This window comes from Canis lupus, chromosome 14 (genome assembly GCF_003254725.2).
Source record: "Canis lupus dingo isolate Sandy chromosome 14, ASM325472v2, whole genome shotgun sequence".
Lineage (NCBI taxonomy): Eukaryota > Metazoa > Chordata > Mammalia > Carnivora > Canidae > Canis > Canis lupus.
Window position 1 is genome coordinate 25,919,666 of NC_064256.1, and position 17,753 is coordinate 25,937,418.

Below are 17,753 nucleotides of genomic sequence, written 5' to 3' on the forward strand. Positions count from 1 at the left end.
TTTCAGAAATCAACATATTATTACATACTTATTGTACTTCTTGTAGTGTATGTGAAACATGTAACACAAATTAATAATGGGGTTTATTACCTGTATATTAGCAAAATAAAGTCCTGATTCAGGCTACCTACATTAAGATGGAACAAAATGGTATCATAGTCTCAAATGCCTGCTATTGCTCAGTTAAAATCCTGATTTATCATTCTTTTTTAAATTGAATATATTGACAAGACATTTCAATCTGTGGTGAATTACAGAGCATACACTTTATTTTCTATTTTAAAAGAAAATTGGAGGAGCACCTGGGTGGCTCGGTGTTTGAGCATCTGCCTTTGACTCAGGTCATGATCCTGGGGTCCTTGGATCGAGTTCCGCATCCCCAGAGGGAGTCTGCTTCTGTCTCTGCCTCTCTCTCTGTGTCTCTCATGAATAAATACATAAAATCTTTAAAAATATATAAATAAATAAAACTGGAAAAACACATTCTATTTATTTTTTGTGATAAAATCTATATACCGGTATTTTTAAAATAAGTAAAATCATTTTTTAAAAAACCTCATAATGCAATGAAGAACTATAAATTAAAATTTTCTGGGTAATTGCTGAACATCTGTATTGGGAAAATTATCACGTTTTAAGTGTTTAATATATTTTTGATTGAACAGTATGGTTCCTCCATAATGTGACTATGAGATCATTAACTTTTATTTTGTAATTTTTATATTTTTGAATTTATAACTTCATTTTTAACTATTGAGTTATATCAGAGTTTTATATTCAATTTAATAGTACACTAGGATTTCCTTTTGAGACCATTGAGTCTGAACTCCCAACATTCCCAAGAACCCAGAAGAGTCCTTCACAGTCCTACCTGTTAGAAGCTTATGATTCTTCTTCTTCTAAGTAGAGGCTACTTTTTTTTCTTAGAAAGTAAGCTTTTATATTAGTAGCTATTGAAGAGTTGAGAAAACCACGGATCTTAATAGTAAATCCTCTTTACATTAGCTTACTTGAAGACATAAGAACAGGAATACCAAGGTAATGCAGAACTGTATGTTGCTCAGAAACTGATTCTTGCAGTATTTTCCCAATACCCCTTTTTGTCGTCAACTATTTCTATTTCCTCATGAAATTTAAGAAATATAATACAACAAATCCTAAATATTGTCATAATGCTTGAAAAAAATGAAAAACCAATTAGCATGTTTATCAAGATTTCTATAAATTATCTTCAGGGAGCAGAACTGTTGAACTGTTTTGGATTTAAGGTTGCCTTTCAATCAGTTCTTCAAGATAGACTTTTAGGACCTTTTTGTATAACTGAATAATTAGTGGTCAGTATTCAGTAAGGAAAAGTTGAGTTATTTTGGGAAGGTATGGGAAGATTTTAAAATGTACTGATCGTGAGCAATTCTAATTGTACTTTTGGTATATTGGAAAGAGGACTCTTTGGAGTCAGAGTTGCGTTTGAATCCTAGGTCATCATATTTTTGAGCGTGTGACCAAGAACAGTTCCTTAATGTTTCCAATCCTTAATTTTCTCAATGAAATGTGGGAATAATAATACTTATTCTTGCCTGGCATTTGTGAAGATTACATATAATGCATGTAAGTACTTGGTATTTATAAGTACTCAAAAAGTCAAAAGTATTATTTGTTTCCTGTGCCGTCTATATACTAGTGAATTTATTCATACATTCAAGAAATACTCATGGAGAAGCCAAAGTATAATAGGAATAGCACTAGTTCCTGAGATACTGTAGTAAACAAGACAGAAAATCTACTATTTAAAGGACAGGATATGTAAATAAGTAAATGATCATTTCATTGTGATAAATGTTATGGAGAACAATCAGAGTGCTGAAGGAATAGCTAGTTTCATGTATAAAGTTAGAGAACTCCTCATTGACCAAGACCTGTATGACAAAAGTAAACTAAGCACAAGTCCACAAAATTAGTTGCAGAGGAAATAACCACCATTTGTTTAGAAACCATTAGCATGTTTCGAGCCAGCTAAACAAGTTGGAGAAGTATACAGATGAAGCTAGAAAGGTGAGAAGGGCCATATGATATCGGACTTTATATGCCATGTCAGGAGTTTGGATTCTACTCTAAATACAGTGCTATAGGAGGATTTCATTCTAGGGTGGCCTTACATTCTCTGTGCCTTATAGAGATTTCTGTCTTTATGGAGAATAGTTTTTACAAGTATAAAGGGGAAGCAAGAAGTCTGATTAGGAAGCTATTGGTGTAATCCAGGCAAGAAATAAATCTTGGACTAAGATGGTAACAATGGAGATGGAAAACACTAGACAAACTTTATAAACCCTTTGGTGATAGAGACAGCAGGAGTTGGCTTTGTATGTGAAATTATGGAATGATCCCTAGAGTTTGGGTTTGAGTAATTGAGTAAACTGCAGACCAAGAGAAGTGTAAAGCTTTTGAAGGGGGTGGGAGGATTGACAGTAGTTGAGAAAGGAGAAACAAGAATTTGGCTTTAGGGGTGCATGGGTGGCTCAGTCAGCTAAGTGTCGGACTCTTGGTTTTGGCTCAGGTCATGATCTCAGTGTTGTGAGCCTGAGCCTTACATTGGGCTCCATGCTGGGTGAGCAGCCTGCTTGAGATTCTCTCCCTCCCCTCTCTCTCTTTCTCAAAAAAAAAAAAAAAAAAAAAAAAAAAAGGAGAGAGAGATAAAGAAGATTTTGGCTTTGTACATGATATGTTTGAGGTGCCTATTAAAACTTCATTGAAAACATCAAGTAGGTATACCCACCCAGTGGGTATGTGAGTTTAAAGTATGGAGTATATATCAGTGCTGAAGATACAAATTGGAGAATCATCATAAAATAGGTGGAATTTGAGGTACTTCAGAGCCATCCCAAGATAAAGACAGCAATAAAACAAAGTTAAAAGATATGAGGAAAACTTAAGAGAACTAGAAGAAGAATTTAAGAAAGATGCCAGTGTTATATTGGTATGCTTTAACTGCAAGTAACAGAAAACTGAACTACTTTTAATATTTTATACCCTGCATTTCAGAATTGAGAAGATTTTGGTGGTTATAGGACTAATTAAGATATTCTGTCTTCTGGAATTATCAATGTGTTTACTTTTGGCATTAGGCTTGTGGTTCAGTGATAACAAGATGGCTTTAGGAGCTCCAGGTATTATGTCCTCATATAATACATATAAAGGCAATTCAGTGGAAGGGATCCTTGTCTGCGTGTGGGTTTTTTGTTGTTGTTTGTTTGTTTAGAGAGTAAGGAATACTTTCACAGAATTTCCCAGTAGGTTTCCTTACGTATTTCATCTAAAATCAGTTCATGTTTCCAGTGGGGTCTATCATGATAGTCAAATACATTTTAAAGAAACTAATAAATTTAACCAGGTTATTTCTATGGAATTTACCTTGCAATGAGGATTCATTCCTGTGGCATGGACTATTTATTCAAATAATTAATATTATATTTATAATAAGGAATGATCATTTACCATATTTATACAATCCTCACAAATATAAAATATTGTCCATTGCAGTATGTCTGTATATATCTAGGTAATACATATGTAAAAGAAAAACAAAATTTAAATATTACTTAAGGGAGGTGAATTAAATACTTTTAGCTTTTCTTTCAATTACCAGATTCAGTATTTCTAAAAATTGAAAAATTTATCTGTAAGATTATGACCTATTTTTTGAATGATATGCCTAAAAGTTTAAGTCAGTTCTACAAGAAATATACTTATCTAACTTCTACACCAAATCATTATTCATGTTTTTATGTACTGGACCTATCCAAATCCCAAGATTATTTTCATTTCAATTGGACTACCACAATAAGATTGTTGCTTTACTCAGGGAGAAAAGCATTAGTTTACATTCATCTACAATTACAACATTGTGCAGACTATAAGGTAAAGTTGGGAAGAACTTCAGTAAAAATGATAATCAAAGGCCCTTATTGTCATTTTGAAAAATTATTTAATTATTGCCTTTCCTTAATTACTACTATTTTTGAATGATTATCTTTGAGAGTAATCATTCACTCATTTAACTTACTCTTTTATTTACTCTTGCTTTGAGTCTGGTAACACAAACAAAATTGCAAGATCAAAAAATTAAAAAGACATAGATGGAATAGGGTTCTATTTAATATCATAATGTTGGCAATTTAGCTAAGTACTGTTTTTTAAAAGGATCCCCACTACTTAACAGCATATTAGTAGGCCCTTGATGGTTAAACTCTGTCATAAAGTCAACCCTGGAAGGAAGCAGGGATAAAGCTTTTGAATGCCTTCTGTGGGCCAGTATCTGTGCTAGTCTCCTCACATTTTATTTGATTTAGTACCTTTAATCATCAGTAACAGTTATTATCATTTTATAGAGGAGGGAAAAAAGGTTCAGAAAGGGTAAGCAGTTTTTCTCAGAGTTGCATAGCTTCAGATAGCGTGTTTATCAAAGTTAGGATCTGAACCTGGGTTTGCTAGTCACTGACCAGGAAGCCCAAGTTGAATCTCCACCACCTAATTGCACAGAAGAAACATAAAAAATATTAAAGTACAATTAAAGTAACCCTCTGTGGAAAGTGTGTAATGCTACAACAGAAAATGCTAGAAATGTCTACCTTTCCATGTCATTTCCTACTCTTTTCCTTTCTCTTACTGGACTTCATCTGATTTCACCTTCTCACTGTTCTCCTTACCTGGAATGCTATTCCTTCATTATTTAATTCTCCTCCTTCTCATCCTTCAGATCTCAGTGTATTTTTTATTTTCAGGAAGGTGGAGATCTTTCCAGGAATTTTCAGATTCTTCTATTAAAGTTTACTCGCACTCTACTTCTCTTTCATTGAACATACCGTAACCGCAATTATATAGTTACTCAACTGATCAGTTGTTCTAGTCACAGATAAAAAGCTCCATAAAGCAGGGACTATGTCTGTCTAATAGATCATAATTTTTGAGCACCTAGCACAATATTTGATACACAGTTCTAAATCAGAGAAGGATGCATAAATAGCTTATATAACTCTCCAGGTATCTTTTTTCAAATAGAATATTTGAAAATATCATTGTATGAATTATTTTTTCTAATGTCCCATAGCCTAGATTATGGAATACTGAGAAATATAGAATAATTAATTGGTCACAGAAAAACATTAAATAAATGAGTGCATTTTTAGACAAGCTTTCTAAGTGATTCCGTACTTGCCAAGAGGCCTACTTTTTTTAATGTATCATTGCATGATTTTATTTATGGTAACATGTTTAAAATATTTAATCTTTTTCTTAAAAAAGCAAAATAGTGGCAGAGCAGTAATCTACAAATTCAAGATGTGGAAATGTGGCTGTTTTTTTTTTTTTTTTTTTTTTTTTGTGATAGTCACAGAGAGAGAGAGAGAATGAGGCAGAGGGCAGAGACACAGGCAGAGGGAGAAGCAGGCTCCATGCACCGGGAGCCCGACGTGGGATTCGATCCCGGGTCTCCAGGATCGCGCCCTGGGCCAAAGGCAGGCGCCAAACCGCTGCGCCACCCAGGGATCCTGTGGCTGTTATTTTTGACACTGATTATGAAATATCACCATTAGAGAATTTTTGTGTGTAGAATTTTCTAAAGTAGTATTTTTAATTTTTCTTGAAGCAAAATCAGTTTTTTAATCCATGAAAAATTAATGTGCCATAGGAAATGTTTTACTTGGACATCTAATGAGCTATTAATTTCCAGTAAAACTGTGAAGATTAATAGGTTCACTCTGGGGAAAATAGTATTAAACTTGAAATAGAGATATTTAAGGCAACTTAATCTGTTCACTTGGGATTTAAGTTTTTAAAATTCACTTTCTAAACATAATCTATTTCTGAAATATGTCCTTGAAGTTGAATTTATCTTAATACAAGAACTGTGTAAGTTACGTTGAGAAGTATTTGTTTTAAAGACTCAGAATACTAATCTTTGGGCACAAGGGAAGGTTTATTATTTTGATGACATAGCCCAACTCTGTAGGATATTAATCATTAAAAAAAATACTCTCTATGTATTATCATGGTTCAGTTTTCTTCTCTTCACATTTATATGTCAGGTATACTTTCTTAATTGCGTTGTAATTATGTGCATGCCTATCTACCAAACTGGAACATGGACTCCTCTGGAAAGGAAGACCTTTTATTCCTCTTTGTTGTTTCCAGTACCTTGCCTAGTGTCTTAACACATGGTCACTGTTTATTAAATTTTTGTGAGAGAATAAAAGGAAGGATTCTAGGAATAGAATTTACTTCTAGTTAAGATCATTTTCAAAAAAATGTTTAATATGAGTCAATGGAGAAAGTATATTCCAGACCCTTCTAAAACATAAAATAAAGATTGTTTAATCAATGCAATCAAGTCTGTTATTGGGTTACCAAAAATGAATAGATAGATCAATTGATTAATCATTAGGTTTTTACTTACTAATATTTTTACTTTGTTTTAACATTTGTACCATATTAAGTCAGTTTTAGATCAAATGATGTTTCTTTGGAGAAATTTATTTTGTTGAACAAGAGTACCTCTTTCCCTCTAGATAACAGACTTATTTTTGAAGGCCCCTATTAAATATTAATTACATGTCAGTATTAATAAGAACATCTGCTACCCAAAAAAACTATGAAATGAAATAATAAAAAACATGTCATATTTTAACCATATCACAGTTGAATATTGTTCTAATGGCTCTTAAACTGCATGAATCAGAAAAACATGACAATGAACTTCATGGGTGAAACACTATTCTGTACTATTGAATGATTGTACGATTTTATTAGCACTGTTTTTACTAAAAGCACTACTTTATAGTGTAGTCAATAATGAGCTGGTCATATCATGGAAATGCCAAAACCTCTTTATGTATAACTGTGATTACCTTTGCATACTACTTTGGTGCAAAACTTTATAGTACTTAAACCAAAGTATACTTATTTCTGAATCATCCTAACAAGGATTTTGTTTATTTGCTTATCTGTCTTTACTTTTTGTGTTGCGATAACTTTAGATTTTAAGAGTTGCAAAAATTGTATGGAGAGTATGTAGTATCCCGCTTCTCCTTATGTTAACATCTTGTATAAGCATAGGACTATTATCAAACCTAAACCTTTGTATTATAATATTTTTAAGTACACTATAGAATTTATTTGGGTTTTACTAGGTTTGCCACTAGTGAAACTTTTCTGACACAGAATCCTCTAATTTTGTCATGGGTCTTCTAATGTGTGGCATTTACTTACTTTTTAAAATCTTGGCACTTTTGAAGAGGATTATTCATTTGTTTTGTGGAATATCCTTCAATTTGGGTTTGTCTGGTATTTTCTCATGATTAGATCAAGGCTACCACAGCCTAGAGGTGATATCCCTTCTCAGTGCATCCTATGACAGAAAATACGATGTCAATATCTATTACTAGTGAGGTTAACCTGGCTCACTCAAGTTAGGTTAGTGTTTGTCAGGTTTCTCCACTGGAAAATTACTGTTTTTCTTTAATAATGTAGTTTTAAATCATTTGAGTTTGGAAGACAGTTTGGGGAGTTGTTTTAAATCACTAACTAACCTAGTGAAGAAATTGGTTTCATGTTTTTATCTATCCAGTGCTCAGTATGTCATATATACAGTGGGGGATTAGGTAGGATCTTCGAAGAATCTTTCAGCTTTAATATTCTGTAGCTTAATCACTCTGAGGAGAACTGGAAACGAGTTAAGAGATGTCCCATACATATCATAGTTGTTTACATATTAGCCTCAAGTCCATCTTTGAATTTGATGTGGCTTTTGATATAAATACTTTTACTTCCTGCTTAACACGGGCATTATACATTGAAAACAACTTAAATTGAGACAGTTTATAAATTCCTACCTGAAAATCTACTATCTAGACATTTTATTACTTAGATATGAAGTTATTTATTAGTCTAAAAATTGTCAGTTTAAAACATCTACATTACCTAGCCTCAGAAACTGCAACATTAAAAGAATTTTAATTAGTGAAATACTGTCAGCTGATTTTTTTATCCTAATACAAACTGTAGTTTTCACTTTGATAAATTCCATTCAGTGATATCAAGTTTTATAAATAATAACAGATTATATAAATAATATAATTTTCATTAAGGGAGGTTTTGGTACTCTTTACTTTTTGAATGTCTTCTACCTACCTCTAAAGTAATAGTAAGGTTGTAACATTACCATTTATATAAATTGTTTCTTTGACAGTGATTTGGTACATTTGAGCTATAACCTTTCTTTAGAATATGAAAACTCAGCAAAAGAAATATAAAGTATATTTTCCCTCTCCCTCTTTCTCTCTGTTTTCAATGAAATGGCTAGAGATTATAATTTTTCTAATGGCACAGAAGTTAGTTTTGGTAAAAATTAACCTTAGGATCTTACTAAGCAAAAAACAAAATTCTTTTAAATTATAAAGTGTCTTTTTAATCTATGTTGCATTAAACCCCTCATTGTATTGTGAAGGATAAACAAAATGTTGTCATACCCAATAAAGTCACTTTTCTAGTGGCCAATTCCAGTATCATGGCTATTGCTTATGTTAATGAATAAATAAATATGCTACGTATAAGTATTTTCCAGCTTTTATAATAAACTCAGTTATGGCTGAATAATTTCTGGTCATCGTAAACAATGCATGTATCTCTGAAAATTTTAATGAGCCAATCATTGATTTTTTTTTAATCCAACTTGGAAATCTCTTGACAACTATACTTTGGTGATCATATATCTTGAATATCTCAAACATTTTTAGGCATTATTTTTTATCTCATTTTAATTTGGTAGAATTTTTTAAACCCCTGGGAACTTAAATCTGTATGTGTATATTTAGGCTAAAAAATAAAACAGCATAAATTTAGAAATGTCTCTTTTCCTTGAGTATTTATGGGGAAAGTTATATGTACTGTCATTAGCACATTTGGGATTTTTGAAATGTTACATTTAGTAAATGGTAGATGATTTACATAAAAATATTTTCTAAAGAACCTCTTTAAATTTATCTTAGTATACAATAAACTTTAATATATATTGAGCTTGTGAATGTACTACCTGGAAGGTAGAAAGATGGTAGAGTAGGAGGATCCTGAGCTCACCATGTATATACCAAGGAAACAACTACATATAATGCAACACACTATGAAAATAACCTGAAGGCTGGCAGAATAGACCTTCCATAGCTAAAGACTTTAAGAGAAGGCCACATTGAGGAGTGCTGGAGAGACAGAGACATGGTCAGAACCCAAAAACCAGCAGTATGCAACCCACAAATGAGAGGGGTATCACAGGCACAGAAGATTGAGGGGACCAAGCCTTATGTCAAGCACCCCCATTCCTAGGGACTTCCAGTGGGAAGACGAGCGCCCATAAGGTCTTGCTTTGATAATCAACAGGACTTAGCTCTAGGAGAGCTAGAGGGCTGTAAGAAACTTGAGTCTTAATAATTAAAAGGTCAGCATGCTATATCACTGAGCTCAAGAACCAGCACAAAAGTAGCAGTTTGAAAAGCACCTGGGTTACATATGAAGCTTTATTGACTAGAGGCAGGGATCTGCAGAAGCTTTCTCCAGGAATAGAATGATTGGTGGGCACCATTTACTTACTTCCCATCAGCCTAGCTGGTCAGAGTCTTGTAGGGAGCCAGTTCTGATGTCTACCTTGCTAGTACCACTTGCCCCACCCTAGCATTCCCCCTGTGGATCTGCCCTAGCCAGCCTGGCAGGTACTCCTCCAAAGTATCTTCCACCCATCACACCCAGCAGGCAACCTCATTTGGGACTCATCCTCCCTCAGAGCAACTATTGCCCTGCTTCACCCGGCAGGCAGCCCTATCCTGGACCAGCACCCAAACAGAGCAACTCCTGCCCTGGGGGAGGGGAGGACATAGCCCTACTCAGCAGCACACTAGTAGTTGCTTAGCTGGTTCTCTCAGCCAGCTGTGTGGCAAAGCCATGCCCATCAGTGTACCCACATAGTCATAGCTGTTCATTGCAGAAAGACAGTCTAATGGCAAGCCATGCTCACCAATGTATCCACAGTGGCTTCATCCGGTCTCTCATCCAGCCTTCCTTATCAGTGTGCCCACAGTAGTTGCAGCTGGTCATCGCTGCCTTGTCAGAAGGCAAGTCCCACCCACCAGCATACCCACTTGTGCCCCAATCACAATAGAAGGGCATATGCAGCCCACACAGGGGACACCCCTGGAGCACCTAGCTTTAGTAACCAGAAGGAACTATGCTACTAGGCATCTCAGGATGCCTCTGACACAAGAACACTACTTTCAAGACCTGGAGATGAGGCTGACCTACCTAATAAATAGAAATAAACTAGAGAGTCTGACAAAATGAGAGAGATGAATGTTTTCCAAATGAAAGAACAAGACAAAAATCCCAGAAAAGAACTAAAACAAATAGAGATAAGTAAACTGCCTGATAGAGATCAAAGTAATAGTCATAAAGACACTCACCAGACTTGGGAGAGAAGTAGATGAACTCTGTGAGAACTTCAACAAAGAGAAAGAAATGTGTGTGTGTGTGTGTGTGTATATATATATATATATTTTTTTTTTTTAAACAACAGAGCTGAAGAATACAATACTGAAATGAAAAATGTACTAGAGGGAATCAGTAGCTGATCAGTGGATACAGAATAAATAAGTAATCTGAAAGACAGTATAGTGGAAAGCAACTAAGCTTGAACAGCAAAAAGAAAAAAATAATTTTTAAAAAAGAGAATAGGTAGGGCAGCCTGGATGGCTCAGCAGTTTAGCACCACCTTCAGCCCAGGGTGTGATCCTGGAGACTCAGGATTGAGTCCCACGTCGGGCTCCCTGCTTGGAGCCTGCTTCTCCCTCTGCCTGTGTCTCTCATGAATAAATAAATAAAATCATTAAAAATAAATCAATAAATAAAAGAGGATACGGTTAAGTGATTTCTGGAACAACATCAAGCACAGGGATCTCAGAACGAGAAGAGAGAGACATGGGAGCAGAAAACTTAATTGAAGATATAATTGAAAACTTCCCTAGCCAGGAGAAGGAAGCAGACATCCAGATCCAAGAAGTGTATAAATCCCCAAATAAGATGAACCCAAGGTGATTTACACCAAGACACATAATAATTAAAATGGCAAAAATTAAGAATAAAGAGAGAATCTTAAAGGGAACAAGAGAAAACAGTTACATACAAGGTAAACTCCATTAGGGTATCAGCTGATTTTTCAGTAGTTACTTTGTAGGCCAGCAGGGAATAGCATGATTTATTTAAAGTTCTGAAAAGAAAAACCTACAACCAAGAAAACTCTACTCAGAATGGGTATTGTTTAGAATTAAAGGACAGATAAAGAGTTTCCCAGACAGAAGTTAAAGGAGTTCATCAGCACTAAACCAGCCTTACAAGAAATGTCAAAGGGACTCCTTTAAGTGGAAAAGAAAAGGCCACAACTGGGAAAAAGATGATTAAGACAGGAAAAATGTTTACTGGTAAAAGCAAACATAGTCAAGGTAGTACATCTATCACTTATAAAGCTAATATGAAGGTTAAAAGACAAAAGTAGTAAAATCAGTGATACCTAAATTAGTCAATGAATAAATGAAATAAAAAGACATAAAATGTAACATTGTATACATAAAACTTAGAGAAGGGAATAAAAAGATAGTGCTTTTTAAGAAAGTGTTTAAACTTAAGTGACCATCAACTTATTATAAAATGCTATATACATATTTATATATGTACATACATGTATGTATGAACCATGTATAAACCTCATAGTAACCACAAACCAAAAACCTATAACAGATACACAAAAAAGTAAAAATAAAGGAATCCAAGCATAACAATAAATAAAATAATCAAATTACAAGGGAAGAGAGCAAGAGAAGAAGAACCACAAAAACAACCAGAAAACAGTTAACAAAATAGCAATAAGTACATACCTATTAGTTATTACTTTAAATGTAATGGACTTAGGGCTTCAGTCAAAAGCCAGAGGGTGACTGAATACATTTAAAAAACCCTAAAGTCATCTATATACTAGCTACAGACTCCCTCCAGGCCTGAAAACACCTACAGATTGAAAGTGAAGGGATGGAGGGGTGCCTGGACGGCTCAGTCAGATAAGTTTCTGACTTCAGCTGAGGTCATGACCTCAGGGTCCTGGGATCAAGCCCCACATTGGGAACCCTGCTCAGTAGGAAGGCTGCTTCTCCCTCTCCCCCTCTGCCCTTACCCCTGCTCATGTTCTCTCCACTCTCTCTCTCAAATGAATAAATAAAACCTTTAAAAAAAAAAAAGTGAAGGGATGGAATAAGAGTATGGAAGTGGAGAAAAAAAAGCTGAAGTAACAATATTTACATCAGACAAAATAGACATTAAAACAAAGGCTGGAACTAGAGACAATAGTATTACAGAAGATAAAGAGATTAATCCAGCAAGAAGATATAATAATTGGAAATACCTATGTACTCACAAAGGAATACCTGAATATATATATAAAGCAAATATTAATAAGCATAAAGGGAGAATTTGACAGTTTTTGACAATTTTAATATTCCACTTACACCAACTGGATAGATCATCCAGACAGAAAATCAATAAGGAAACCATGGCTTTGAATGGTAGATTAGACCAGTGGACTTAAATGATATATACAGAGCATTCCATCCAAAAGAGGAATATACATTTTTTTTAATTTTTATTTATTTATGATAGTCACAGAGAGAGAGAGAGAGAGAGGCAGAGACTCAGGCAGAGGGAGAAGCAGGCTCCATGCACCGGGAGCCCGATGTGGGATTCGATCCCGGGTCTCCAGGATCGCGCCCTGGGCCAAAGGCAGGCGCCAAACCGCTGCGCCACCCAGGGATCCCAAAAAGAGGAATATACATTATTTTTAAGTGCATATGGGACATTCTCAAAGATAGATCACGTTAGGCCACAAAACAAGTCTCACTAAATTCAAGAAGATTTAAATCATATCAAACATATTTTCCAACTACAACAGTCTAAATAAAATAATCAAGCCTAAGAAAAGAACTGGAAGAAATAAACATGTAGAAGCTAAGCAACGTGCTGCTAAACAGTTAATGGGTCAATTAAGAAATCAAAGAGGAAATAAAAAATAACCTAGAGACAAATCACAAAGGAAACAATGGTTTAAAATATTTGGGGTGCAGTAAAAGCGGTTCTAAGAGGTACACTGAGTGATAGGGGCTTCCCTCAAGAAATGAAAAATTTCAAACAAAGTTAGTAAACCTAACTTTACACCATAAGGAACTAGAAAAAGAAGAACAAATAAGCCCAAATTTAGTAGAAGGAAGGAAATAAAAAGATTAGAGCAGAAATAAATGAGAGACTGAAAACAGTATAAAAGATCAATGAAACTAAGGGCTGATTCTTTGAAAAGATAACAAAAATTGATAAACCTTTAGCCAGACTCATCAAGAAAAGAGAGGACTCAAATAAAACCAGAAATGAAAGAAAAGTACACTGCAACCAACTCCATAGAAATACAAAGGATTACAAAAGACTCCCATGAAAAATTATATGTCAATAAATTGGACAAACTAGAAGAAATGGATAAATCCTTGCAAACATAGTCTTTCAAGACTGGATCAGAAAGAAATAGAAAACCCGCACAGACTGATTACTAGTAATAGAATTGAATTGGTAATCCAAAAACTCCCAAAAAACAAAAGTGCAGGACCAGATGGCTGTATAAGTGAATTCTACCAAGTATTTAAAGAATAATTACCCATTACTCTCAAATTATTCCAAAAATCAGAAGAGGAAGGAATGCTTTCAGATTCATTTTACGATGCCAGCATTATATTCATACTAAAATCAGACGAAGACCCTACAAAAAGGAAAATCACAGACCAATATCCCTGATGGATATAGATACAAAAATACACTGAAAGGATCATTTACCACTATTAAATGGGATTCATTTCAGGGATGCAAGGATGGTTCAATCAACCAACATTCTATACAACATAAAAACCACATGATCATCTCAATAGATGCAGAAAAAGTATCTGACAAAATTCAACATCCATTTATGTTAAAACTTCAACAAACTGGATATAAAGGGAACATATCTCAACATTATAAAGGCCATATATGACAGATCCACAGCTAATATAATACTCAATGGTGAAAAGCTGAAATATTTTCCTCTAAGAAGAGGAATAAGACAAGGATGTCTACTCTTAGCACTTTTATTCAAGATTGTACTGAAGTCCTAGCCACAGGTGTATGATGAGAAAAAATAAAAGGCATCCGTTAAAAGGCACTCGTATTTGCAGATGACCTGATATTATATGTAGAAAATCTTAAAGACTCCAGCAAAATACTATTAGAACTAATAAATGAGTTTAGTAAAGTTGTAGAATATAAAATCAATATGCAGAAATCTATTGTTTTTTCATAAATTAATAACGAATTAACAGAAAGATTAAGAAGACAGTCCTATTTATAATTGTGTTGAACACAGTAAAATACGTAGGAATAAATTCAACCAAGAAGGTGAAAGACCTGTATTTTGAAAACTAAAACATACTGATGAAAGAAATTGAAGATGATACAAATAAATAGATATATCATGGTCATCAGTTGGAAATTAATAATATTAAAATGTCCATCCTACCCAGAGCAACTTAGAGATTCAATCTGTATCAAAATAACAATAAGATTTTTCAAAGAATTAGAACAAATAATACTAAAATCTGTATGAGACCACAAAAGGCTTAAAATAGCCAAAGCAATCCTGAGAAAGAACAAAGGTGGAGGTATCACAATCCCAGATTTAAAACTATACTACAAAGCTATACTAAAACAGTATGGTATTGGCACAGAAACAGACACATAGATCAATGAAACCAAAGACAGCTCAAAAATAAACCCATTATTATATGGTCAGTCTTCAACAAAAGAAGAAAGAATATGCAATGAGAAAGAGAGATGAATGATATTGAGGAGACCGGACACCTATGTGGAAAATAATGAAACTGGACCACTTTCTTACATTATATACAAGAATAAACTCAAAATGAATTAAAGACCTAAATGTGAGACCTTAAACTATAAAAATTCTAAAAGAGAGCACAGGCAGTAATTTATTTGACAGTAGCTCTAGGAACATTTTTCTAGTATGTCTCCTAAGGCAGGGGTAATAAAGCAAAATTAAACTGTTGTGACTGCATCAAAATAAAACTATTCTGCAAAGCAAAGGAAACAAAGACAATCTACTGAATGGGAGAAGATATTTGCAAATGATAAGGGATATATATATTTCTCTCTCGCCTAAAACCCAATACTAAAAACTAAACAAAACAAAATGCAGGTAAGAAATGAGCAGAGGACCTGAATAGACATTTTATCAAAGAAGATATACAGATAGCCAATAGATATATTAAAAGATGCTCAACATCACTGATCATCAGGGAAATGCACATCAAAACCACGAAGAGATACCACCTACTATCACAATGACAAGAAATAACAAGAGTCAGCAAGGATGTGGAGAAAAAGGAACCCTTGTACACTGTTGGTGGGAATATAAATTGGCACAGCCACTATGGAAAACAGCATGGAGTTTCCTCCAAAAGTTAAAAAATAGAGAAAACATACAGCACAGTAATTCTACTTCTGGGTATTTACCCAAAGAAAAGAACAATAGTAATTCAAAAAGATACAAATACCCCTATGTTTATTACAGCATTGTTGACAATAGCCAAGATATTGAAGCAACCTATGTGTCCATGGATAGCTGAATGGATAAAGAAGTTGTGGTAATATACACAATGGAATATTACCCTACCATGAAAAAGGAATGAAGTTTTGTCACTTGTAATAACATGGAGGGACCCAGAAGTTATTACACTAAGTCAAAGAAAGATAAATACCATAAGATTTTACTTTTTGTGGAAACTAAAAACAACAAATGAACACACACAAACAAAACGGAAACAGACTCCTAAATAGAACAAACTGATAATCGCCAGAGGAGAGGGTGTGGAGGAATGGCAAAACAGGTTAAGAGGACAAAGAGGTACAGAGTTTCAGTTATAAAGTAAGTCATGAGGATGAAAAGTACAGAATAGGGAATGTAGTCAATATTTTAGTAACTTTATATGGTGACAAATGGTAGCTATACTTATTGTGGTGAGCACTGGATAATGAATATAATTGTCAAATCACTATGTTATACACCTAAAACTAATATACTGTGTCAACTATGCTTCAGCTAAAATAAGTAAATAAAAACAATGTACATGGAAAATATACATGGAAAAAAACATGGAAAAATATAGGGTTTCTGCTATCCTCATTTAAATATATTTATGTTGGCTCATTATGGAATTTGGGGTGTTTTTGTTTTTGCTTTTATTTTTTTCTGTAATCATTGCTGACTACATACCAGTTTACCAACCTAAATTCTTTAAACAAAGTATTATCTTCTAAAGCAAAAATGGGGGCACCTGGGTGGCTCAGTTGGTTGAGCACCAACTCTAGATTTCAGCTCCAGTTATGATCTCAAAATCCTTGGATTGAGCCCCACATCAGGCTCCATGCTCAGTGGGGAGTCTGCCTTAGATTCTTTCTCTCTCTGCCCCCTCCCCCACTCATGTGCGCGCTCTCTCTCTCTCTCAATATAGATAAATGTCTTTATAACGTTTCTATGCTTATTTCCCAAAATTAGACTTCTACTAGAGAAGGAGAATTTTTTTTTTCAAGGCCATAAACTCCACATATAGAGAATGGTGGTATTCTTAGCCCTAGAAGGTTTATATCTTAAACATATCTGACGTACCCAAAAATTCACACTATGGAAGTTGTGCTTTTTTCTCATGTTTATGGGAAGATATAAGGATGTAAACCCATAGAATTGGGTTTATGCTCATTAAGAGTCTACTATAGCTCACACTTAACATTGCCATTCATTTCCTTTCTTTTACCCTACCTATTTTGCCAAACTCTCACCTTCCACTCACTGATCTTCATTTCCTTTACTATAATTATACCCTCTCTAGATAGTTATGCCAGTCTTAGGGCCTTTCTTTCTAGAGAGAGTCCCAAATTATATGTGGGAAATCCAATGTTTTATTTTTGACTTCCCCATTCTCCATGCTTCCAAAAGCCACCACCAAGTAAAAAGTGGCTAGAGGAACTAACGACTTAGAAAAGCAAATCTACTCCACTAGGTCTGCTCCAAAATCACAAATTGGAGGTAAGTGCCTAACAAATGAAATAGAATTGTTCATATATTCTTATACATGAAATTAGATATTCGTGACCACCCTTTTATCTATCTTACTTGCTAATAAAATAAGGGATATGATTTTGTAATGTTAAATAAAGGGAAATCTCCTTGATGATTTCTTGTTTGAATCACTAGAGAAAAAAAGGTAGAAATTTACAAAATAACTCCACTCTGTGAATGACATAAGTGTTTGAGCTAGGTTTACTAAGAATCCCCAAGTTACTTTAATTTTATAATATAGCCTGCACTTTCTAATTAAATATGCAACTTCTGTCATAAAAAAAAAACCATCTTATGCTTTTTACAGTATATTTAATTAAGCATTTCTTGTAAGTTCATTTCAGTATCTATCATGGCCCACTAAAGTTGGAATTCAGTTGTAAAATGGTAGATTAATTGCCTTTTGTATTAAATGAAATCAGAATCTCAGATATGCAAAGTCAGGAAATTTAATTGTGGTCTTCAA

At 34.2% G+C, this 17,753-nt stretch overlaps 1 protein-coding gene and 1 long non-coding RNA gene across 10 annotated transcripts in view; one reads left to right on the plus strand and one right to left on the minus strand.

Moving 5' to 3' along the window:
* PHF14 (PHD finger protein 14) overlaps positions 1-17,753 on the plus strand; it is a 233,057-nt gene that overhangs the window by 193,200 nt on the left and 22,104 nt on the right. The gene's annotated exons all lie outside the window — the stretch shown is intronic.
* LOC112674846 (uncharacterized) overlaps positions 1-17,753 on the minus strand; it is a 62,441-nt gene that overhangs the window by 12,418 nt on the left and 32,270 nt on the right. The gene's annotated exons all lie outside the window — the stretch shown is intronic.